General features: G+C 37.2%; 1 protein-coding gene and 1 long non-coding RNA gene across 8 annotated transcripts in view; one reads left to right on the top strand and one right to left on the bottom strand.

The window, feature by feature from the left end:
- Window positions 1–24,721, top strand: part of ZNF827 (zinc finger protein 827) — a 256,489-nt gene that overhangs the window by 115,334 nt on the left and 116,434 nt on the right. The window lies entirely within an intron of this gene.
- The window catches only part of LOC141546697 (uncharacterized), a 29,037-nt gene continuing 18,542 nt past the window's right edge, over window positions 14,227–24,721 (bottom strand). The window contains exons 2-3 of the long non-coding RNA XR_012483400.1: window positions 19,943–20,076; window positions 14,227–14,566 (exon numbers count right to left, since the gene is read on the bottom strand). This is a non-coding gene — a long non-coding RNA (uncharacterized LOC141546697). The remainder of the gene's footprint in view (window positions 14,567–19,942; window positions 20,077–24,721) is intronic.

Here is a 24,721-nt window from a genome sequence, read left to right as displayed (position 1 = left end):
ACAGAGAAAACTTACTAAAGAATTAAATCTCAGTTTACTCATCTCTACAAAAGATCACTACCCACTTTGTTCAGGCGGATCTTCTGGGACTATGTTTTTGCAAATTATAATGTGCTTTAGTTTTGGGTCTGGGGATCTGTATTCAAATCCTGCTCTGCCACTTAACTGCCTGGGTGAATTTGGGAAGTCACATAGGAGAACTAAGACAAGACAATTCTCTGACATCACACTGCTCATAATCTGGTTCAGACCTTTTTGTGAACCCCCTTTTTTGGAGGGAGGAGATTTTCCTAAGTCTGTTCTTTAGTCAATTTCAGTCATGTCTAATTCTTCACGACCTCATTTGGGGTTTTCTTGGCAAAGATGCTGAAGTAGTCTGCCATTTCCTTCACATGATCATTTTACAGATGAGGGAAACTGGGGCAAAGAGGGTTAAATGATTTTCTCAGGAGAACACAGCTAGGAAGTAGCTGAGGCCTGAATTGAACTTGGGTCTTCCTAAGTGTAGCAGTTTCTTATTCCCTGAGGAAGAAATTGGGAAGTTGGAAAATTACATTACTCACGCATTACTGAGAAGTTGGACAGGAAGGCAAGGCCCATTTTCTATATCTTCTTCTTTTCCCCTTATTATCATTCATTTCTCTACTGGAGGACAGTTGATCCCCCTCTCTAGCCTTCTACTCTGCCCTTTAACTTCTTTCCCCATTAATTCTAACCTGTTTCTCCCAACTTGTATGTCTTATGAGTCCCAGACCATCTGAGTTTATTTTCATGATATTTTACTATAGCAAATCCTTTCCTAGAATCCCAGAGTGCATTCCTAATGTAGCCTAATGCACTACTTTCCTTTCAAACGTAGTTTTAATCACAAAGCGTGTGGAGACGTAGTCTCTTCACAAATAGAGTTAATGATGACTCTGGTACCTAACCAGGGGAAGGAATTTCTCTAACATGAGAATTTGGCTTCTTGATTTTTGCATTTCTCCAGAAGTAGATGTTATTATAATCTTTTCAAAGTTTAGTGAGCTAAATTAGAGTTTCTGGCTTGATGATTCCAGGGTAGAACTATTTTGTCCATTTTTCTGTTGCACATTTTTTCCCTTGGAAAACACAGACACAAATATCTTGCAAACTTATTAAGACTGCATGGGAAATCTTTAAGGATGGAAATTTTCTGTTCTTCCTTTTTATTCAAAAATCCATATAGTCGGCCTTAAAAAGAAGCGTATCATCTAATTATACAGTAATAATCAGTCCACATTAATGGCCCAATCTCATTATGATTCTGCTTGAGGCCATTTTAGCTCTCCTCTGGCCCACACTATGTTTAATGGAATGAATGTTGAGCTTGGAGCCAGAAAAGACTTGGGTCTAAAACCCTCCTCCATCACTTCATGTCCGAGTGACCACAAGTGAAACACCTTAATGCTCGGGCTCTCTTTACTCATTTCAAAACCATGCAGAATAATAATGACGACTATCCTTAGTCTGTTTATAAGGAGCAGGTGAGAAAAAATGTTAATTAAAAACTGGTCATGAAATTTAAAAGTGGCATGTAAATGCTAGATGTTATTGTTATTATTACATAAGAAATAAGGGAAGGGTAAAAGACTAGAGATAGCAAATATATTAGTCATATGCAGTCATCATAACACTCCTGAGTGCACCTGATCCAGCTTAAAATGTAACTGGGAAATATTTAATAAAATAAATAAGTGTAATAAAATATAGATAATATTACATTTTAACACTAAGTCAATATGTGGCCTAGGGGGGCCCTTAAGTACTGGATTAGTGGCTCCTATTTCTATGTGAGTTTGAAACTCCTGGTCTTGACAATTTCAAGGAATAAATTATTATTTGAAATTAGCTGGATCATGAGCTCTTAACTTGAGGTCAGCAAGTTTTTTTAAATTTAATAAATATATTTCATATATCATAAATATATTGATTTCTTCTGTTATTATACACACAGAGCATATATTGGATTTTTTTGCTTTTATAAACAATATTCTGAGAAAAGGTCCTTGAAACATACAGGATTATGAACCCCTTGATGACATGAATATCCCATAATACCTGGTAGGCAGTAGGTACTTAATAAATACTTTTCCTTCCCTCCCCTCTCCCCTTTATAGTATTTTTTTTGCTTTATCAAATATCTCATTGGTTACAGAATCATTCGTCTAGATCTCAGAGAAATCTTAAAAGGTAAAACTCATCCAAATCTATCATTGTGCAGAGGGAAAAACTGAGGTTCAGGGGTTTATTGACTTGCTCAGGGTCATATGGGTAGTAAATAGCTGAGTTGGGATCTTAGCCCAGGTATTCTAACTCCAGACCTAGTGTTCTTTCCACTGAAATTATGTGCTAAAGTACATTGCGAATATTATCTCTTTTGACCTCACAACAGTTTGGGAGGTAGAGTCTATTGTCTTTATTTTGGAGTTGAGGAAACTGAGGCAGAAGTTAAGTGAACTTGTCCAGTATCACACAGCTAGGAAAAGTCCAGGACTGGAGTTGCTCTGACTCCAGGTCCCCATGCTCTCTCCATTGCACTACCATCTTGTTGTTCAGTTCTCTAAGTCTTTGTGACCTCATTTGAGGTTTTCTTGGCAAAGATATTGAAGTAGTTTGGCATTTCCTTCTCTAGCTCATTTTACAGATGAGGAAACTGAGGCAAACAAGATTAAATGATTTCTCCAAGATCACATAACTAGTAAGTGTCGGAGATCAGATTTGAATTCAGGAAGATGAGTTTTGCTGATTTCATTCTATCTACCATGCCATCTAACTGCCTCTAAATGCATATTCTCCCCCATCATGAATTTGAAAAACAATTTCCTTTTTTAATTTAATATTGTGTCTAGTTAAAGTCATCTAATATGGATCTCTCTTCTTATATGAGATCACCAATTTTTATTGTAATCTCTTAGAGGGGCTTTCTTGACTAAAAATACCAAGCACTCAGGAGTACAGCACGCTTCTACTAAGAAGATGTAACAATCCTGGGACCTATTGAATAATGAATAAAACGATAGCCTGACTTGATTTGTAAGAGCAGATGCTTTTTTTTTATTTTCTAAAGAACACCTAAATAGTTAAGCTTCATTTGTAAAATGGGACTAATTATATTTCACTCATAAGGTTGTTCAGATGGATTTGCCTTTGTCAACAATAAAGTGCTCTGTAAGTGAGTACAGTTACTGGTTTTGTAATGTAAAATAAGAGCCAGATCGTATCCTATGACTTTTCTACTAATAGTGTGTTTCAAGAAAATGACCAAAAAAGTGGTCAGATCCTAGAGTAATTTCTATAGTGGTATGACTCCTTAACAACTTAATAGCCAATGGAAGTGAAGTCAATGAAGAGCCAAGTCACACCCCTTGATGGGTTGTTGTTCAGTTGTTTCAATGTTGTCTCATTCTTTGTGGCTCCACTTGGGGTTTTCCTGGCAAAGATACTGGGATGGTTGATTTATCATTTCTTTTTCCAGCTTATTTTACAGATAAAGAAACTGAGGCAGACAGGAACAAGAGGCTTGGCCAAGGTTACATAATTAGTAAATATCTGAGGCCAGAATTGAACTCAGGTTTTCTTGACTTGAGTCCTGGGGCTCTATCCACTATGGCAACTAGTTTACTTCAAGTCCTTGATATCAAAGAAGTAGCATTACACAATCGGGAGCCCTAGGCTCTAGTCTTGATTGATTTTGCTATTAATGCAGAGAGTGATCTTGGGCCAGTCACTACTATCTCCCTGATCCTCCATTTCTTACTAACAACCTCTTATGAGACAGACAGAGGTAGACAGACAGAGAGAGTGTGTGTGAGAGGGACAGAGGGACAGAAAGACAAAGGAGAGAAAGAGAAAGAAAAAGAGGAGAGGAAGGGGGAGAAGGAAAGAGGAAAAGGGGGAGGGAGAGAAGGAGAAGCAGGTAGATTGATAGATAGGCAGATAGATAGATAGATATGTAAGCAGATAGAGTCATACAAATATACTCCTCAAAATTGAGTAAGAAAATCTATAATCAGTGAATCAACAAACACTGAGCAAAGTACTTACTATGTGCTGGGCACTGGAGGGTATGATGACAAAAATAAGCAGTCCTTACCTTCACCCAGCTTACATTTTATTAGTGAAGGAAAAGTAAACCTAAATTAGAAATTCTGCTCCTCTCTGCAACCTGAAAACTCAAAGGCTAAAAAATAGTTATCTAACATGCTCACACCTAGAATATTCATCCTGTTCTGTAACAGCACAATCCTGGGATACAAGTTCTTGAAGGAAATGAAAGGTTGGCAAGCTCATACACCCATGGGAGTCTTCTCTGTGAATGTCAAGATTTCTTAATATAAAGTCAGAGGATGTAGGGACTTATAAACTTGCCTTTAAAAGGAAAGGCTACACAGTGGCAAAGTCATAAATTGAGGGAACTGAGTGACCACCTGGGCTTTGCCTTCACATGCAACCTTTGAAAAGCTGCCCTTTCCCTAACGGTGAGGGTGATCTTGTTTGGGATAGAATCACTTTGTTTTACTTTACTGAATGATACGCTTCTTGGCTTGATTTCTTTTTCTTTCTCCTTTCTCCTTTCTCCTTTCTTCTTCTTCTTCTTCTGCTTCTTCTTCTTCTTCTTCTGCTTCTTCTTCTTCTTCTTCTTCTTCTTCTTCTTCTTCTTCTGCTTCTTCTTCTTCTTCTTCTTCTTCTTCTTCTTTTCTTCTTCTTTTCTTCTTCTTCTTCTTCTTCTTCTTCTTCTTCTTCTTCTTCTTCTTCTTCTTCTTCTTCTTCTTCTTCTTCTTCTTCTTCTTCTTCTTTATTCATTTTTCCAAATTACCCCCCCTCCCTCTATTCCCTCCCCCCGATGATAGGCAATCCCATACATTTTACATGTATCTTCTTCTTTTTCTTCTACTACTACTATCACTTTTTTTATTACACACATATAGTCAGGTATTATTAATAATCATTATAAAAAGTGAATGTTAATCCACCCCTGAAGCTTCTCTGAACAAGCAGCTTCTTTCCGCCTCACAATGGCAAAGTAGCCAAAGCCTGAAATGTCAAACAATATGGCATTGTGGAAAGTATATTAGATTGAGCATCAGAGGACCTTCGTAATGCCGCTTACTATCTATAGACTGTCAAGACACTTAACTCCCTTGAGCCCCATTTTCCACATCTGTACAATGATGGCTGTTGAAGTAGGTGGTTTTAAGTTTCTTTCCAACTTTACAGATTTACTCCTATAATTCTATGACATTTGAACCTCAGTTTCCAAATTTGTAAAAATGAAGAGGTTAAGTCAACAAGCTCTTCCTAATTGTTTACTATGTAACAGGTATTATGTTAAGCCCTGGGGATACAAGAAGAGGTAAAGAGAGGTAAAAACAGCCTTTGTTCTTAGGGAGTTTACAGTCTAATGGGGGGAGTAATATGGAAACCACCATGTGTACACTACATATACCTAGAGTAAAAGATATATTTCAAAGGAAGGCAAGAATTTGGACTAGCTGATCTCTGAGATCTCTTCACCTTCTAGCAGCAATAAGTTCCTTCTGAGCATGTGTGAATGTGGCATTGAAAAATGGTCCAAAGCCAAAAGATTCTTGAAAGGAATCTGATAAATTTGTTCTTGTATTTGTTCTCTCTCTTTCGGTCCAGTAGTGGAAGGTTATATTCAACCCTTTTAGAAGGATGAGGAAAAGGGAATTCAGTAAAATGAGAATGGGGAATGCATTGGTGGGATGGTCCTATAAGGGATGCCATGAGAGAGACAGTGGTTGGTCATAGGATGAGACTCAAGGAGATCCTGATGCAATGGATAGAGTACTGTGCCTGTAGTCTTAAAGACTTAAGACTGACCTCAGATACTTACCATGTGACCCTGAATAAGTGCCTTAACCCCGCTTCCCTTAATTTCCTCATCTGTAAAGTGAAATGGAGAAAGAAATAGCCAACCACTCTATTGTTGCCAAGAAAACCCTAAATGGGGTCATGACGAATCAGATATCCCTGTAACCTCAAACTGTGCTTTATGCTCCATTGATAACCATGCAATGTCAGGAGAACTAGGAGAAGACTAGCATAGGGAATGGATGGGTTTCAATCCAGCATTGCTGGAGGGTGTGTCCACTTCAGTGAGATTTCAGAATCTTCTAAGCATCAAAGTATAGTAATTTGCAAATAGTGACTTAACACTAATTAAGTACTTACTGAAAATTGATTCCTATTCTCTATATAGTCTTCTGTTTTCATGAATATCTCACATCATGACATCTGACCTCCAATAAGGGTCATAATCTGCACTTCCTCCCTACCTGAAAATAGAACTCTGACCCAGAGACATCCTAAGCTTTGACAGGACAGCTTGGGCTTGATCTGGGCTTTCAACTGTACTTCATGGGCATTTCTAGCCATGTCACCACATATGGACCCATTCCCTTCCCATAGAGCTTCTCTTTATGTGTTTTCTTCCTCCATTAGAATATAAGTTGCTGGAGGACAGAGACTGTAATTTTTATTTGCAGCTGCAATGCTTGGCAAAGTAACAAATATGTAGCAAATTCTTAATAAATGATTCATGTATGTCTCTCTATCTCCACTACCCGTTAACCATCACCTTTGTTAGATGTATATTACTACAGATCTTATCTTTACCTAGAATAATACATAGATAATCAATTAATCAATAATTAATCAATATCATTAAACAATTCTGTGAAGAATCTTTGCTCTCAGAGAGATTCAGATGTCACACCAGGAAGTGGCCAAACATAGCACTCCGATTTTACACATGGAACAAACTTCTCTCTTTGAATACATCATGTAGAATTCGCATTAGAATTTCTGTTGTTTCATTGTTTCAGTCATGTCTAATTCTTCGTGATCCCATTTGGGGTTTTCTTGGCAAAGGCATTAGAGTAATTGGCCATATCCTCCGGCAGCTCATTTTACAGATAAGGAAACTGAGGCAAACAGACTTAAGTGACTTGCCCAGAGTTACATAACTAGTAAGCGTCTGAGACTATATTTGAACTTAGAAAGATGAGTCTGTCTTACTCTAGACATGCTGTTTTATCCACTGTGCCACACCATTAGAATTTCTTATAATTTTTCAAATCTTTACAAATTTCCCCCTCCATTATTATCTGTCTTAACATTTAGCTATATCCTCATGAGGAAGGACAAGCATTATTCTCTGTTTTAAAGGACGTGAAGAATTATTCATCAATAGCAATGACTCAGAATCAAAATCATCCCTGACTTCCCAGAATCCTATTTCACTGATCTCTGCTAATGAAGAGGAACATTAATGCATTTCATCAGATCGCATTTATAAGAGCATCTGGGTACATGCTGCTACCTCTCTGAGTCCACTTCGGTGAAGGGAATTCAGGACTGATTAAAGAACTGCTACCATACTGCCATATCCCACTTCATTGGTCAGCATCTAAAAGCCATAATGAGCTGAGGAGAGAGCCATCTGAGGGACTTCGAGAGAAGATGTGGTCAGGCTTTAGATTCTGGGTCCAGTGCACCACTTGAGATTTCTTTTCTATTCCTCCCTTCTGTCCTGCCTTTATGCACTCTGGATCCAAGCTACAATGAGCCATTTCCTAAGTACAGCATTTCACCTCCATCCCTTTACCCTGGTTGGTTTCCCCATTCCCAGAGGGCAACCTCCTCCAACCTTCCCACCTCCACCTGCTTTCCTTGAAGGGTTAGCTCATGTGTCATCTCCTAGAGGGAGCTTTTTCTCTTCTCTCTAATTAGCATTCTCCTCTTTCTAAAATTCTACATGATGTCACCCCCAGTAAACTGTCCTTGGTTCCTTCTGCATTTATATCCCCAGCAGTTCTGGGCACTTTTTTTACTAGGACCATAGTTTCCAAGCCATCCCATAGTGCTGTAGGATACTGTAGTGAGCTCAGAAGAACTTTTCAGGATATTTAAAATTATCCATCTAACTACTTAATGAACGGAGTGGTTAGTGACTCAGCGAGTAGAGTCCTGTTCTGGAGTCAGAAAACCTCAGTTCAAACCTGGCCTCAGACACCTACTAGCTGTGTGACCCTAGGTGAGTCATATAACCCTGTCTGCCTCAGTTTCCTCATCTGTAAAATGAGCTGGAGAAATAAATGGCAAACCATTTCAGTATCTTTGCTAAGAAAAACCCCAAATGGAGTCATAGAGAGTTGGACATGATGAAATGATCAAATGGCTTAATGAACAGAACCCATTAGGGGATTTTTTCTTTTTGCCTAGGGATACCATGAAAAAAAAGCATGAAATCGCTAAAGGCACAGAATGTTTGGGAACCTTTGGAATAGGACTTCTATTCTAATCAATGATTTCACTGGAATAGATGAGGAAATTCCCTTTGCCAATGCAGCCTGCTCTACATCTAGAAACTCAGAGAAGTTCCTGGAGCATCGAGCAACTAAATAGTTTTCCTAGGTCATAGGACCAAAGCCCATCAGAGCTGGGACTTGAACATGGTTCTTCTTCATTTTAGCCTCTTGCACATAGTAGGTGCTATCTTGTTATTTGGTTTGACACAATCACAGAGCAAGACTCCCAGTTTGTTCTGGGAATTCCCAATATGAATAATCAGGGCACGGATAACCAAGAGAAAACTGTATTCATTTTCATGCTGTTGTTTCAGTCATAGCAACGAAATTTTCAAAGCCAAGTCAAAGGACAAACCTCTTTATATAAAAAAGAATTATTTCTGTCCCAGGTTTCTATTGTTATTACAGGAAGATCCTAATGCTTGCTAACTGCCTCTTTTCGTCCCTGTGTAGGCTCCTGACATTCTCACAGAATGAACCTTTGTCTTCAAAAGGTTCAAAAAGAACCTTTTTTTTTCCATGAAGAATTTTTTTCCACATCTAAACCATCTCTGGTTTGTTTTTTATGTTGATTTATTTCCTTTTCTTTCTAAATAAGGGGAGCAGCTGGGTTCAAGCACATTTCCTGGTTTCCTGTGGAATTCCTCGTTGCTTTGTGTCACTGCCCCAGCTGGAGAATGCATGAGGGGCTTTGCTGGAGTGACCCTCTTGTTTCATTCCAGGGTCAGAATCAGGTGGCAGCCTCGCTGTGTTAAAAAGAAAAATGGTTAGCCTACTTTTTTCTCTCCCTACCCACGCCTTTTTTATCCCCACCAAAGTACCTTCACTCTCTCTCAGCCAGAACTGAACTTCTCCAGACTAGGAGGGAAGTTCAGAGGGGCCCGTGAGTGCCAAACTTTCCATACAAGCTCCCTACAAACTTCCTGTGGTCCGTGTATATGTACTTTTGGCCACATTATCCCAGCCCTGTTGAAATGTGTACTACTTAGGTGCTACTGTTATTGTTGGACAGTAAGATGCCCATCTCTTTCTCAGCTTACTCAGACACCCAAAACTGAAAAAGGTCAGTCCAGTGAGTAGAGAGAGCCGATTCTCAATTATTTACAGACTACTTTGGGCATTCTTCCCTATGCCTTCTTCCTGCTGGCTGATGTGGAAGTCCATTTCTCATTAGCACCCATTAAAGTGAAAATTATAAAGGTGAGGAGAGGAAGGGAAAAGCCCGATTAGTCACTTGGACTGTTTTGAAATAAAAAAGGTATTAACAAGCTTGAAACTATGTTGAAATGATGTTTGGGAAATCTGTGGCTTTCTTGTCCTCAAATTATATGAGGAATTGGAATTTCTCTGAAATTTTAAGCAAAAGAAACCCAGCATCAAAAATAAGGGCAATGAGTTCCTACAGCTTGGTTATATATAAATTGATTCATGCCAAACTTGTGATATCTAGGTCTGATTCCACAACCTGAGTGAATACTTCATGAGTGTTTGCTGCTAACTGCTTTTCATTGAGGAAAAATATACATAAGGAAACATAATCATGTTGTGGAGAAAGGTTTGCCCCCTATCTTTCCTGTACTTCTAGTCTTATCTATTTCTTTGCTAACTTCTTTCTCTGCTTTTTCCCCCAATCCATCTCCTCTTATATTCTCTCATTCCTGTCAGGGATTATTTCCAATCCTCCATAAGAAGTAGAATAACAAGATGTATTTACTATATGTCACGGTCTGTACTAAGCACAGGGGAACACAAAGAAAGACAGGGGGAGAGAAAACATCCACCCCCTTCCTTGAAGACCTCACAGTCGAATGGGAAAGATTACATGCAAATAATTGCGTTCAAATAAGATAAATACAGGGTAAATTGGAAAAAGTCTCAGAAAGAAGGGATTAGCACTGAGAGGGAGCAGTAAAAACTTGTTGCAGAAAAAGATTTTAAGCAAGACTTGAAGGAGTCAGAAATGACTAGAGGTGGAAACAAAGGAGAACATTTTAAACAGGGGGAGGCAGCCAATCAAAACATTTGGCATCAGGTGAGGGAATGGCTAATTTGAGGGAGATCATGGAGGCCAGTATCACTGGATCATAGGGTACTTGGAGAAGAATAAGATGTAAGAAGACTGGAGGGGAAGAGGATTTTAAATTGCATACTGGTAATAGCAATATAGCAGATCTCAAGCAGATATCCCATGGTGTTTATTGAATGTGGCTACAGGAGTGGGAAAGAGGCAAGGAAGGTGACCCAAACTGAACTCTTCACTTTGAAAAAAATCACTTCGGTAGCTGGATAAACTGGAATGAGCTGAGACTTGAGGCAGGAAGACCAGCCACTGAAGAGGGCCAGCATTATAAGCGGCGAACGGAGAGAAGAGAAGGAAACATGATTTTATGGAGTGCCTAGTATGTACCAGGCACTGTGCTAAGTGCTTCACAGACATCATCTCACTTAATCCTTACAACAATCCTATGAGGTAGGCAGTATTATTATCTCTATTTTACAGTCAATAAAATGGGTAGATTCAGTTATGTGGCTTGCCCAAGGTCACACAGTTAATAAGTATATGAGGCTGGATTTGAATTCGGGTCTTTCTGGCTTTAGATTTAGCCCTGTATTTACAGTGAAATTTAGCTGCCAGGAAGGGAGAGATTTGCAAAATATGTTACAGAGGCAAAATCAACAGGGTTTGGCAACAGATTTACTGTGAATCTCAACTTGTACCCACATGCTTTTAATTTATTCTGAGATATCTCTATATTTGGAGAGATTACCATTCATCACATCTTGTACACTGTACGTGTTTGTTATAGAGATGTCTATTAAAAAAAATTACTCTTGGGATTTTTGTGGATCAATTTTATGTCCAGGGAATTATGGGCAACAGTTTGGTCTACAATGATGTTGTGGTTCCAGAACCAGGATATTGGTTGAATTCTATGTAATATTTCTCACATAGTTGTGGGTATTTCTCACTTGTCAGTTCATCCATAGGCCATGTCTTGTCAGATATGTGATAATTACTCAGTTTTTAAATTTTTCACAGATACATCATACAATTTCTATCATTTTTTTGATTAATTTGCATTGATCACTAAATTTGATTCTTTTGGATTTTTGTTTGTTTTATTGATTATTTAGGGATAATACTGTAATTTCTGGTAGTAATAATCTAGCCCTGAAATAATAATAATTATTATCATTATGAACATATTTATATAGCTTTTGCTCAAAGTCCTTCCATTTCCCTCTAAGTATGCTCCCTCTCAAATTTCCTTGCATGTAAATATTCATCTTGTATTTATATTGTATATTTAAATTTTGAAAATTATATTAATCTTTTTTTACATTGCCTATTTTTCCATGCATCCAACCCATTCTCCCCTTTTAGAGAAGCATCCCATATTATAATAAGTATTTCAAGAGGAAAAGAGGAAACTTTATCTTTTTCTATGTATTTGTTTCCCCCAATAGAATATAAGCTTACTGTAATTTGTGATTGCTTTATTGTACTTGTATCTTTCAATACCTAGCATGAAGTAGGCACTTAATCCTTGTTGGCTGATTGATAGGATTGTAAGGTTTTATATCAATTTAGAGACATTAATCTAATACAACAATCCTTACAACAGTCCCAGAGAAGTAGATGCTATTTTTATACCCCTCCTTCAGATGGGGAAACTAAGTCTACAAGAGAGTAAGTAAATTGCCTATAAGTGCACAGCTTGTGATGTCTGAGATAGGATTTGAACCCAGTTCTTATTGATCCCACATTTATAACTCTTATCTACTTTAAGTTTGATACTTAAATTTTCTGGTCTCATGACCCCTTTATACTCTAAAAAAGTTACTATGAACTACCCTCATACTCCTATCATTTAAGAACTTTTGTAGATGAATCATATCTATCAATATTTACTTTTTGGAATTAAAATGTTTTATTACAATAGTTTTGATCGCAGTGCCACCTCCCTGCAGAGAGAATCACACTTTGAGAACACTGCAATACTCTATGCTGTCCCTCAAACTTGGAACTTTATATTACATTTCCTGGACTCTGCCAAACTTATGTCTTATTTTGGTGACTGTGAGAAGAGGCAAAGAATTTTTCCATTTCCTGGATAGGAAAAAAGAAGCCCAATACAGGACTTTTAAGATTGTATTTTTCAAGTTTTCTCAGTTTAAAATATACCTGCAAGCTTGCCAGGGGACAATTAGTTATCTTTCTAAATGCTTCCATTAAACTTTCCTATCTACCTCTAGCGACACATTTTTAAACACCATATATAGACATAGTAGCCTGGGCCATACTGTCTGATCTGTCCAAAATTATTTCTGCCTATTAACTCTTCAGACAGAAAAATTAATGAAGTCATCTTTTTTTACCTATCAATTATGTGCTATGAAAGTGTGTTACCATGCCCCAGCTGAGAAACATTGCTGTAAGCCATTATACTTAGGCAGAAGGAAAGAAGGAAGGAAGGAAGGGAGGGAGGGAGGGAGGGAGGGAGGAAGGAAGGAAGGAAGGAAGGAAGGAAGGAAGGAAGGAAGGAAGGAAGGAAGGAAGGAAGGAAGGAAGGAAGGAAGGAAGGAAGGAAGGGAGGGAGGGAGGGAGGGAGGGAGGGAGGGAGGGAGAGGGAGGGAGAGAGGGAGGAAAGGAGGAAGGGAGGAAAGGAGAAAGGGAGGAAGGAAGAAAAATATTTTGGCAAGAAGGAAGAGAATACCCCAGGGGAATATGACTACTATATGTTTCTTTCTTCCTTCCTTCCTCCCTTCTTCCCCCCCTCCCTCTTTTCCTTCCTTCTTTTCTTCCTTTCTTCCTTGCTTCCTTTCTCCCTTCTTCCCTTCATCTCTTTCTTTATAGTGGGAAAAAAAGTGGTTAAATGACTAGTGCAGAGTCATACCAGTAAATAGCAGAGCCAAAATTTGAATGAGGTCCTCTGATTCTCCTTCCAGCATTTCCTCTTCATTCTGTCTTGTTAGATTAGCCAAATGAACATGGCCCCAGAGCAGGTTTGGGCAAAAAGCCCTTGGACCAAACCAGTAAATGCTGCTGTAGGGAGGAGGGCAGGATTGAATACTTATGGGATAAAGGGAGGCTAGGGACATTTTTAAGGAAATTAAGCTTATATTCCAATAGAAAACCTGTCAGCCACAGTAAGTAATTTTTTGGATACATACATCATTTCACATCTAATATTTTCAAAGGAAAAATATTGCTAGCATTACCATTTTTTCATCGAACCCCTTGTCACATTGCTTCCAGCACAGTTTGGGGACTGCTGAGTTAGATCCCTGCCTCCTGTACCTCCTGACAGAAGTGGTGCTTAGTTTTCCCTGCCTTTCCAGAGTTTGTGAGATCAGCAGGAATTGTTCAGAAACCTACAGGCACTAGAGGAAGCAAACAATGGCCAGGTCCAGAGAAGGATTTGTGAAGGCCCATTAATCACAAAGAAGCGACAGTGAGGGAAGCTGAGATTTATTGGATGCTAAAGGGTAATAAATGGTGAATCGCTTTAAGGTTAGATCAGATGCTTTAATTGACCTTTTCTCTCTTTTTTTTTCTTCTAATGTAAGACAAGAAAACTGTACTTTAGCCATCAGATGAAAAGCAGGTTAATTTTTAAAATGAGCTCATTTGGAATAGCACCAAATGGCATATTTACTGTTTAAATGAATCTCCATAGCTAATTTCCAATGAAATCATTAAGTGAAAAGAAAGCAAAATGCTTGGCTAAGATTTTCAATTAATGGCAAGATACTTAAAGTCTAGCAACCAGATGAGGATTGAACCACCCTATCACCAAAATTCCCTAGCACGCGGTACTTTAAGTAAATCCACTTGACGAAAATTTCTGTGATGACTTCAGAGGGCTCTTTGTATATCCATTCATTTATTTGAAATCGACAATGGGTTATTTATATGTGGAACAATACCAGATGGGGAGCTTCCTGAAATAACCGATATGGTCATTGTTATTAGTGTAGTAAGAAAGTTAAATTTGGAGTGAAGCCGCCTAGGTTCTCTAATGTGATCTTGGGCTGCATGCTTCCAGAGATGAGTCTTCCGTCCTTTGACCTGACCAGACCATATTTGGAGTATTTCATTCAGCACAGTGGACACACATGAAAAAGAACATTTATAAGCTGGGAAATGTCCAGAAGATGGCAACCATGTCATATGAGGGGATTGGTTGCAGGAACTGGGGATGTTTAGCCTAAAAACAAGAAAACTTGGGGTTAGGGGAAAATAGCTATCATCTGATATCTTAAGAGATGCCATATGGAAGAGAGATTAAATTTGTTGTCTTAAGCCCTAGATCTAAGAGAAACAGATGGCTTGATATCAGGAAAATTTTCCTGATCTCCAGTGCTGTCCAGAAGTGGAATAGACTGCCTCAGGAAGCATTGGGTTCCTTCCCGTTGGAAGTCTGGTCCTTCCCATTGGAAGTCTTCAAGCTGAAATTGGACAACCCTTTGTCAGATATGCTAGGTGGTGGGAGAGAGCTCTAGATGGAGCGTAGATTGGATTAGGTGATTTCCAAAAAGTTCTTGCCAATCCCCAGCTTCTGTAATTGTGATATAAAATCTGGCTTTCTGGCTTATTACCTGTGTGATGTTAGTCACATGACTTTACCACTTTTGTTTCCTCATTCGTAAAATGAGGTGTATCTGTAAATTTCAAGCAAAACTGTCTACTTTATAGATTTGGAGAAATTTACAGTATGAATGATAATAATAATAACATAATATAATAACTGACATTTACATAGTACTTTACATAACTGGATCTATGATTGCTTTGATAGTGGACCAAGTAGCACCTTTTCTACAACCTGCAATCATAGGGAGTGGTTGGGAAATATTAAGTGACTGGCATAGGCTCACACAACCAGTGTGTCAGAGATGGGACTCGTAGCCATCTTCCTCCCTCTGAGGCTACCATTCCTCCCATATAGCACATATGCAAGTCATTAGATAGACATTACCTTAAGTCTCATGACAATCCTGCCTAGTAGTGGCCACTTATATTGTCCTCATGTTAAAGGGGGGAAGCAGACTCAGAGAGGTCTTGATCTACCTAGGGTCACTTAGCCAGGAAGGGTGAGTCAAGATTTTAAATGAGGTCTTCCCGACTCCAAATCCAGGACTTAATCTCCTAATCTTTGACAAAACTTAATTTGATATATCCTTATAATTATGGTCATTGGGTGCCTTGTTTAATATTTACTTCATGTACATAAAACTTTAGAGCTAAAAGAGATCTTAGGTGTTATTAGATCAGGCGTGTTTCAAATAGAAATATATCCCTGTTGATTGTATATTAATAGAAAACTACATTTTGATATAACATATATTGTATTGTACTTTTATTTATTTTTAAATCATTTCCCAATCACATTTTAATCTTGTTTCATCCCACTCAGGAATGATTTAGACTAATAGTTTCTGAACTTTCTTGATTACATATTTCTATCAGTAAAAATATTTTGAGCACATTTTCAATATGTATGTGTTTATTTGTGAATTATATTCACATATTACCTTATTTACAAATAGAAATAGAATTACAAGCATAATACAAGTGGTGGGGCATGCAAGATGATCCACAGTTGTGTGTGTGTCCTATTAGCATTTCTAATTAAATCTACTTTTTATTTCAAACAAGGAAAGAAATTAATTTAATATCTAAATCGGCAATGGGGTTGATTTTCATATCAGATAATCATATCTCACATTTACAACAGGAGTTCCACAATGCAGAAGCTGACACTTTCAGTATACATACTATACTTTAACTATGTCTAGTCAAGTGAAGCTACATATAAAATGTGATATAATTTTAACTAAGCCATCCCTCACAAAATGGATACGTGGCTTACATTTTGATTAAATTTTAAAAGTAAAATTAAATTAAAATGTCAACAACAACAACAAAAAGATCTTAACAAAATCATGGGCTGACAAGATTATTGATAATGTCGAGCACAAATGAACAAGAAAAATAATACTTCTACTTCTTGAATAAGTTTGTCCTCAGTCATATTATGAAGCAAAAAATAATAATGATTGTATTTAATCTGGTGCTTTATGAATTTCACTAAACTTAATGATACATATTTAGGAGATCCTTGTAGATCTCTTAACAGCTAAAGACAAAAGGCTATATGCCATTGGAAAAACACTTATTTTTCTAGCCATGGTCAATAAAAAGACTGAAAAAGAAACTAAATGTATTCCTTTGTCAACAAATACTGTCAAAGGACACATTACAAAACAATGATGAATATTTAATGAAAAAAGTATTAGAAAAAATAGCACAATATGAGAGGCTTGCTATACTGTTGGATGAAAGTACAAATATTTCTAACTTGTCTCAGTTTATGGTATTTGTTAGATTCTGTGGCAATAATGAAATAGACACAAAAAAAACCCCTACTTTTATGAGCTGTTAAAGTACAAGGGTCCTAGAGAAAATATATTTTCAATATCAAGTAATTTCTTTAAAAAAAACCCATGATATTTTAGGGGAAAACTCTGTAAATATGTGCAGCAACTGATGCAGTGACTAGAATTTAAAAAAAAAAGATTTCTTGGACAATTAGAAGGATGAATGTGAAATTCATTCATTCATTAGAGGCAGCTGGCATAATTGATAAATTGATAAATATTTTAGCTTGGAATCAAAATTAGTTAAGTTGAGTTCAAATTCAGCCTCAGATACTTACTACTTGTGTGATACATATGTTTGTATGTACCACACATATCTCCGTTTACCTCAGTTTCTTCAACTGTAAAATGGGGATAATGATAACCTACCTTTTCGGGTTCTCATGAGATAAAATGGGATATTTGTAAAATGCTTAGTATAGTGCCTGGAACATAATATGATTGTTCTGCCTTGTCTCCCCTCTTCATTCACTGTGCCATTCACAAGCAAAACACTGGAACAAGTTAGAACCTAGGATGTACAAAGTGCCACAGGATGTCATCAATATGCTAACTGCATCAAAGCCAAGACTTTTGAATAGCAGAATCTTTATAATACTTTAAGTGTGAGAGGCTCATTAGTTGTCTTGTGGAAAAGTGCTTATGAGAGCTGTTCAATGTGAAGTTACTTTCAGAAAGAAAGAAAGAAAGAAAGAAAGAAAGAAAGAAAGAAAGAAAGAAAGAAAGAAAGAAAGAAAGAAAGAAAGAAAGAAAGAAAGAAAGAAAGAAAGAAAGAAAGAGGAAGGAAGGAAGGAAGGAAGGAAGGATGGAAGGGAGGGAGGGAGGGAGGAAGGAAGGAAGGAAGGAAGGAAGGAAGGAAGGAAGGAAGGAAGGAAGGAAGGAAGGAAGGAAGGAAGGAAGGAAGGAAGGAAGGAAGGAAGGAAGGAAGGAAGGAAGGAAGGAAAGAAGGAAGGAAGGAAGGAAGGAAGAAAGAAAGGAAGAAAGAAAGAAAGAAGAAAAGAAAAGAAAAGAAAAAGGAAAAAAAAAAAAGAAGCGTGTGCCAAATTTGCTGTAGTGACAGACAGCTGTCCGTAGTATACTTCTTAGCAGATATTTAAATATATAGATAGTTGATCTGTCTCTTCAGAGTAAAGGTGACTCTTTAACAATAAGTGAGAAAGTAATTGATCTGTGAAAGAAACATGGACAATGGAAAGGATATTTTGAAAATGGATGTTTAGAAATGCTGCCAGGATGATGAGCCTTTGCTGATGAAACTAATGTTACTATATCACTTATAAAAGCTCTCGTAGCTATTAAACTTTAAAACTTGGAAATTGAGTATTCCAACTTATTAAAAAAGAATATCCAAAGAGTTTCTGTTTGTTAAAAACATAAAAATAAAACACATTCTGATTATTTTGCACAAACTAAAAAAAGGGAAAAGAGAAATTTACTAGTCAAATATCAACAAAAATGAGCATTGTGACTTTCTTCCATTTGAATCAAGGTATCTTTGTGAAGTATCTTTTCAGCTATTATAACCACTAAAATAAAGTATTAGAACAAATTAAGGTTAAAACTAGACCTTCAAAATTACTGTATCACAAAGTATTAAACTAGGGTTTTAAAAATATGAAACAATCAATTGATAAAACGTTTTAGTAAAAGCAAAAAGTTTTTGTTATTAACAGAATAATACATTGTTAAAATATTTCATTTTATCTTTATCTCATTGAAAATTAGTTTGTATAATTTACATAATGTATATATGTATATAAGGTAACATATGGATATAATTCAGAAACGTATTGAGGACGTACTCAAAATATTTTTTACTGATAGAAATGTTTTATCAAGAAAGTTCACAAATTATTAGTCTAGATCATTCCTGAGTGGGGTGAAACAAGATTAAAATGTAATTAGGAAATGTTTTAAAAATAAATAAAAGAACAATAGAAGCGGTGATCCAAATGAGTCATGTAAGATGATCCACATGGTTTAGGCCAATCTCTTGATATCACAGATGTGGAAAGTGAGGCAGAAAGATAGATCATTGTCACGGTTTGTAAATGGAACAGCTAAAATTTTAACATGTTTCCTTGGAATGTAAAGCCAGCATTCACATATCTGGTCTAGTGGCAAACTGCAGTTAGAGCATGGTACGATGCAGGCAGAATACATTAGCAATTAGCCGATTTAGTTCTTTTATGTAAGAACCTGTTGCATTGATTACAGGCTCAATTACATTCATCATGCATGAAACAGTAGGGGGAAAAAAAAGAAATAGAGAAGACTGAAGCATGCATCACATTGCCTTAAGGGACATCATATGTTGCTGCTTATGGCTGGGAAGCTGAACTTCCAGGGCTCACCAACTGTTACCTACTTTTAAGGTTTTTGCTAAACTAGTTTAAGACATGTTCATTCTTGACAAATCCCAACAATCAGTCATAACGAAACACCTGATATTCCCCATAGAAAGGGTTTCATAGGGGTTGAGTTTCCTGGTCTCCTGTTTGCTTCACTTGTAAAGTTCTCTGAACAAAACTCCTTTTCCCTATTTTTGAGTAAATCTTTTTATTCTCTTTCCCCTCTCTCTTTTTTTCCCCTTCCTTTATCCATTATATCCCTTTCTTTTTTATTCCTTTCTTTTACTTTTCTTCACCTTCCTTTTCTTTCCCCTCTCATTTTTCTTTCCTAATCTCATTCTTTTCTTTCTTCCTTTCCTACTTTACTTCTTTCTTTCTTTTTTCTTCTTCCTTCCTCTAGCCCTTCTCTCCTCCTTTATTCTCTTCCTTCTTTCCCAATGTTCATTTTTCCTTTTTGTTTCTTTTCTTTCCTTCTTTCCTTTTCATTTCATTTCTTCCTTTCTTCCTTCCTTCCTTCCTTCTTTCCTTCCTTCTTTCCTTCTTTCCCTTCCCAAGTCATCCTGGAGAAAATAATAACTCAACACAGTTATCTTCCATATTCTATGAGCATAAGAAATGTTTGTCAAATGAATGAATGAATGAATGAATGAATGAATGAATGAGTGAATGTTGGTTTTTCTGTGAGAACTGGACAATTTTTATGCTCACTATCCTAACAAAGGCTACATAAAGGACTTGGGGGATGGAATTCCAAAGCCACCAAATTTCCAGGAAGATACTTTGTACACTCACTTAAAGTGTTGCTGAAACAGGCAGATTTCCATCAGAAAAGATGCCAACCAACCACACACTGGAAACCTACATTGATTTCTACAAAGTCTTCACTTTGATGTCAGAAACAATTTTCCACAGGATGATTTTTGTTCCTTGGAAAGGAAAGGAGAATTTTTTTAATGTGGGATCAGAACTAAGATGGAGAGTACTTCCATAGGCTGGAGTTGCTCTAAATTTTTGTATCATGGTAGATGACAAAAGTAAGACATCTCTCCATCTGGTTTCCAGGGTTTGGTTTAACTCCATTCTTTTCCAGCACTGTGGGTCACTTTGTTGTTCTGTAAGTGTTAGATATTAAGTGACTCAGACACCTGAAGGAATCAGGTTCCATACGAGGAAAGCCCTTCTGTATCTGACATAGAATTGCCTGTCTCCTGGGATGGCATACTGGATATTCCAGCTTTTTGAGGTCATCCAGGTAAAAGACTGGTTACTCTGAGATACTAACAGTTCATCGATAGCTTTCCTCGAAATCTTGCAAGCTTTCTTCTAATGAGAACTTATATGAACTGAAGCAACATGAATAAGCAGAACCAAGTAGAAAATATCCCCAAGGATTACAGTAATTTAAGTGGAAATAAAACGTGAATAAAGCAATCAAAATGGACACATAGCCCCAAAGAAAAGGTAGGAGAAGGCACTTCCCCCAAACCATTTGGTTGTAATCTTTCTTTTCCTCAAACTTCTCTTACAGCACATCTAGTCTGCCCAGTTTTATTGCACATTTGTTCAGAATCACTGAATAAGAATTTGATTCAATTTAATGAACATTTATTAATTTCAGCATCGTGTCTTATTAATTTTTTTATCCTCTACAGTCTGTGATCTTATGATGATGCTAAACATTGCAAAATGAATTTCTAATTGTAAATGAATATTTATTAACAACGTGAATGTAGGATCAAAATAAGAAATTCCTTAAAGAATTTGTAGTGTGATGTGCTTTTATTTCTTATTCATATACACAGAAAAAAGATATTATTAAAGTAGACCCTTCTTACTTTTTCCTTAAAGGTTATGGTTTTTAATAGGATGAAGTCTATGATTCACAAAACTACTATTCCAAAATATTTGGTATAAAATTGTACCCACAAACTTCATTATACATCATTACCTTAAAATTTGATTACTTTTCTTTAAAACAGACTAGGTATGAAACATCAGTACAATTAATTGAGCATACTTTCTAATCATTGAGAGGTGGCTAAGTAGCACAGTGAATAAAAAACTGGATCTGCAGGCAGGAAGAGACACTAGCTTGCTGAGTGACCCTGGGCAAAACACTTAAATCCTGTTATTTTGGTTTCCTCATCTGTAAAATGGGGATAATAATAGCAGCTATTTCTCCAAATTGTTATGTAGATAAAATGAGATAAAATCCAGCCTCTTATACTAGTTAGCTAAATGACCCCGGACAAGTCAATTAATGCCTGCCTCAGTTTACTCATCTGTAAAAAATACCCACTTCCAAGTATTATTATGAAGACTGAATGATATAAAATTTGAAAAACACTTTGCAAATCTTTGCTTGCATGCATAAAAATTTTTCATTTTTTTACATCTTAATTAATTTCAATATTTCTAGTGCTCTCCCGATTTTTCAGGCACTGCCTATAAATCTCTGTCAAAATTCTTTGTCCATTCATTCTCCCCCACTTTTGGGTGTGCTCTATATTTCTGCCTCTCATTTTCCCACTCTGCATTGTTTGATAAAGGTCTTTCTAGATTCTTTGTGTGTTGGACTTAATTGTATTGTAATATTCCATTACATTAATGTGCCCTAGTTTATTCAACCATTCCCCTATTGTTAGACATTTAAGTTACTTCCACTTCTTTGCAATTACAAATAAAACTCCGGTGAAAAGTTTTGAACTGATGACCATTTTTTGTTTGTTTGTTTTTGATAATAATCCTTTTAAGGTGCATTCCTAACAATGGAATAATTAGGTCAAAGGGCATGATTGTTTTTTTAACCTTTACCATGTGATGCTGCCAGATGGCTCTTTAAAAGACTGCAATTTTCCAATTTCACAAGCAATGAATGAATGTACAGTTTTTTTCCGTATCCCTTCCAGGAAGCATTGATTTTCTTTGCTTTTAACTATTCTTGCCAATTTGAATGGTGGGTAGTAGTTCCGTCTGGATTGTTTTAATTTTCATTTCTTTGATTCTTAGTGAGGTTGAGCATTTTTTTTTCAGGTGATTATTAACAATCTGTGTTTTCTTCTTTTGAAAACTGTCCCAGCATCCTTTGCTACATGCATATTGATGCTGGAACTGCCACGTTATGTTATAGCAATTCCCCCATCCCCCCCTTTTCTCTTATTACAAAAAGAAGTGGCATTTAGAAGATTTATTTATTTTTTTAAAAAATCTCTTTTCTTTTTTCTTTTCTCTTTGAGAAGGGGAGAACAAACTAGACCTGGATATGTAGACTTGCCCTCAGGAGTAGGGGGGGGTCTCTCAACTGAGAGAGTAAATGAATAGTAACTCAGCTGACTTAATTCAACTATAGCTCATGTCAGCTTATCCCAAGCAAGGAGAAGGCAGAAGGATTCAGAGTTAAGTGGGAGGTACAGAGCTAAAAGAGAAATAGATAGTTTGAGACAAAAGGCAGAGCTGCAAAGGTCATCCTGACTCTGATCCTAAATTTGGGACCTGTCCCAGAGCCTTGGATGTTGGACATCTGTGGGACAGAACTCCTTGCTCCACATACCACCTGAGAGTCACATTGGACACACTAGGACAGTCTTTTCGAAAGGTTCAAGACCAAAAGGCTTGAACTAACAGGAAATGCTTTCTTTCTTTTTCCCTTTGATGTTGAATCCACACTCTTTGGGCGATAATAAGAGCTTGGCAAGAACTTTGAGGAAAGGGGGAGGGGGAAGAGGCCCCCATCAAGGCCTAGCAGGCTGGTTGGAGTGCAGAAAGCTTTTAGATTGTAGTAGGTCCAACTTGCTCTTTGAGTCAACCATATAAAAATCCTTTTCTTCAGCCTGGACTAAATCAGGTAGATTGTGAATTGTGGAGATTTTTATCGGTGTTTGTGCATTTTTTTTTTTTAAAGGTCAAGAGTTGTCATAGAGAGGACAGAAAGCACTTCATGTATATCGTTCTTGGACTCATCCCAAGTAGCTTTTAAGGCTAACTTCATGTCTTGCCGTGCTTCAAATACCAAAGCCTATGAGTGCTTTTTCATCGAGATAGGAAAAAACTGGGGAAAGGAAATGGAAACAGGAAAAAAAAAAAGAGAGAGAGAGCCAAATGTAAGACATTTTGCTGTCTTGTTCTTTGGCTTTGGGGAGATTTTTTATTATATATCAAATGTTTCCCTTTCTGTCCGTACTTCAGATATCTGCTTGGGCCATATAAAGACTGGTTAGTGCAGGATCGTATGACATCGTTGAAGTACTCTGTGATAAAGGCTTCTGTTGTTTATTCTCTAAATATTAAATAGTTTAAAGGTGGGGGGAATGCACAAGAAGAACCAGCATGGTGGCTAGAGCTCCACTTGTGATCAAACTAGGGTTCAAGAGAGTCATTGAGCATTTATCAGACATCTAAGGAGGAATCTGAGGGGGAACAAGGTGGCTGCTTCCTGCTTAGGAAGTTAATCTAGCCTAGGTGGCCCACTAAGAGCCCCGAGTTTGAAGTTCAAGGACTGGTGTTCAAAAATCTGGCTCAGTTCCTCATTGCTCACTTACGTGACCTTGGGCAAAATATTTATATTCTTCTCCCCTCAGTTTCCCTATCTATACCACCTCTCACAATATTTATAAAGCACATAGCACAGTACTTAGTAAGCAGTAGATGCTATATGAATACTTATTTTGTTCCCACCCACTCATCCCCCAGCTGCCTCATGTCTTTCCAACAAATTTTAAATTCCTTAAGACATGAAACGTGTTCTACTCCAATTGTTTGTCTCATAGTTTCTGGCACAAGTGCCGGGCATGCAGTAAGCATTTTTTTAATGTTTGTGGACTTGAAACCATGTGATCTTATATTTAAGTGAACAAATGATCTGCCTTCATAATTGCACCTCAGATTTAACCCAGCTGTGGAAGTTTTGTTACAACCCCATGAGGTGCCTAGCACAAGCATTATTATTTTCTTGGGGGTGGCATTCAGACTCCTAAGTCCAGCCTCTCCAATCCTCCACACATTGCTGCTGCTTTAAAAATATGATTAAAAATAGGACCCAGATTGAGGAGTGCATTAGTGGCTCTAGCATATTGTATATCTTTTCCAGTTCTAGCTAGAAAACAGGGATAGCTAGGAAGATAGGTGGTGCCATGGTGGGGAGAGCATTGGACTTTCTGAGCTTGAATCTTGCCTCTAGCTAATAATTCCTGAGCAAGTCATAACTGCTCTAAAGTTTTCTCAGCTTAAAATAGGAATAATAATAGGATCTATTTCATGGGCTTGTTGTGGGACTCAAATGAGATGACATATATCTACTTATATGGGTCTTGAGCCTATGTAACATATGCACATATACAAAAACGTACATGTATATATCTATATGGGTATATATATGTGTATATGATTAAAGACCAAGTAACTAATATCCCTAGATGAAGGAAGAATAGACAGCTATTTGAAACATTATTGTAACCTATAAGATCATTGTCTTTCCACATCTTCATTTCTCTCTCTGTCTCTGTCTCTGTCTCTGTCTCTGTCTCTGTCTCCATCTCCGTCTCCATCTCTGTCTCTTTCTAATATCTCTCTCTC

Source organism: Sminthopsis crassicaudata, chromosome 6, assembly GCF_048593235.1.
Source record: "Sminthopsis crassicaudata isolate SCR6 chromosome 6, ASM4859323v1, whole genome shotgun sequence".
NCBI lineage: Eukaryota > Metazoa > Chordata > Mammalia > Dasyuromorphia > Dasyuridae > Sminthopsis > Sminthopsis crassicaudata.
The sequence above is the reverse complement of the archived record's forward strand: the minus strand, read 5'-3'. Positions and strand labels throughout refer to the sequence as shown.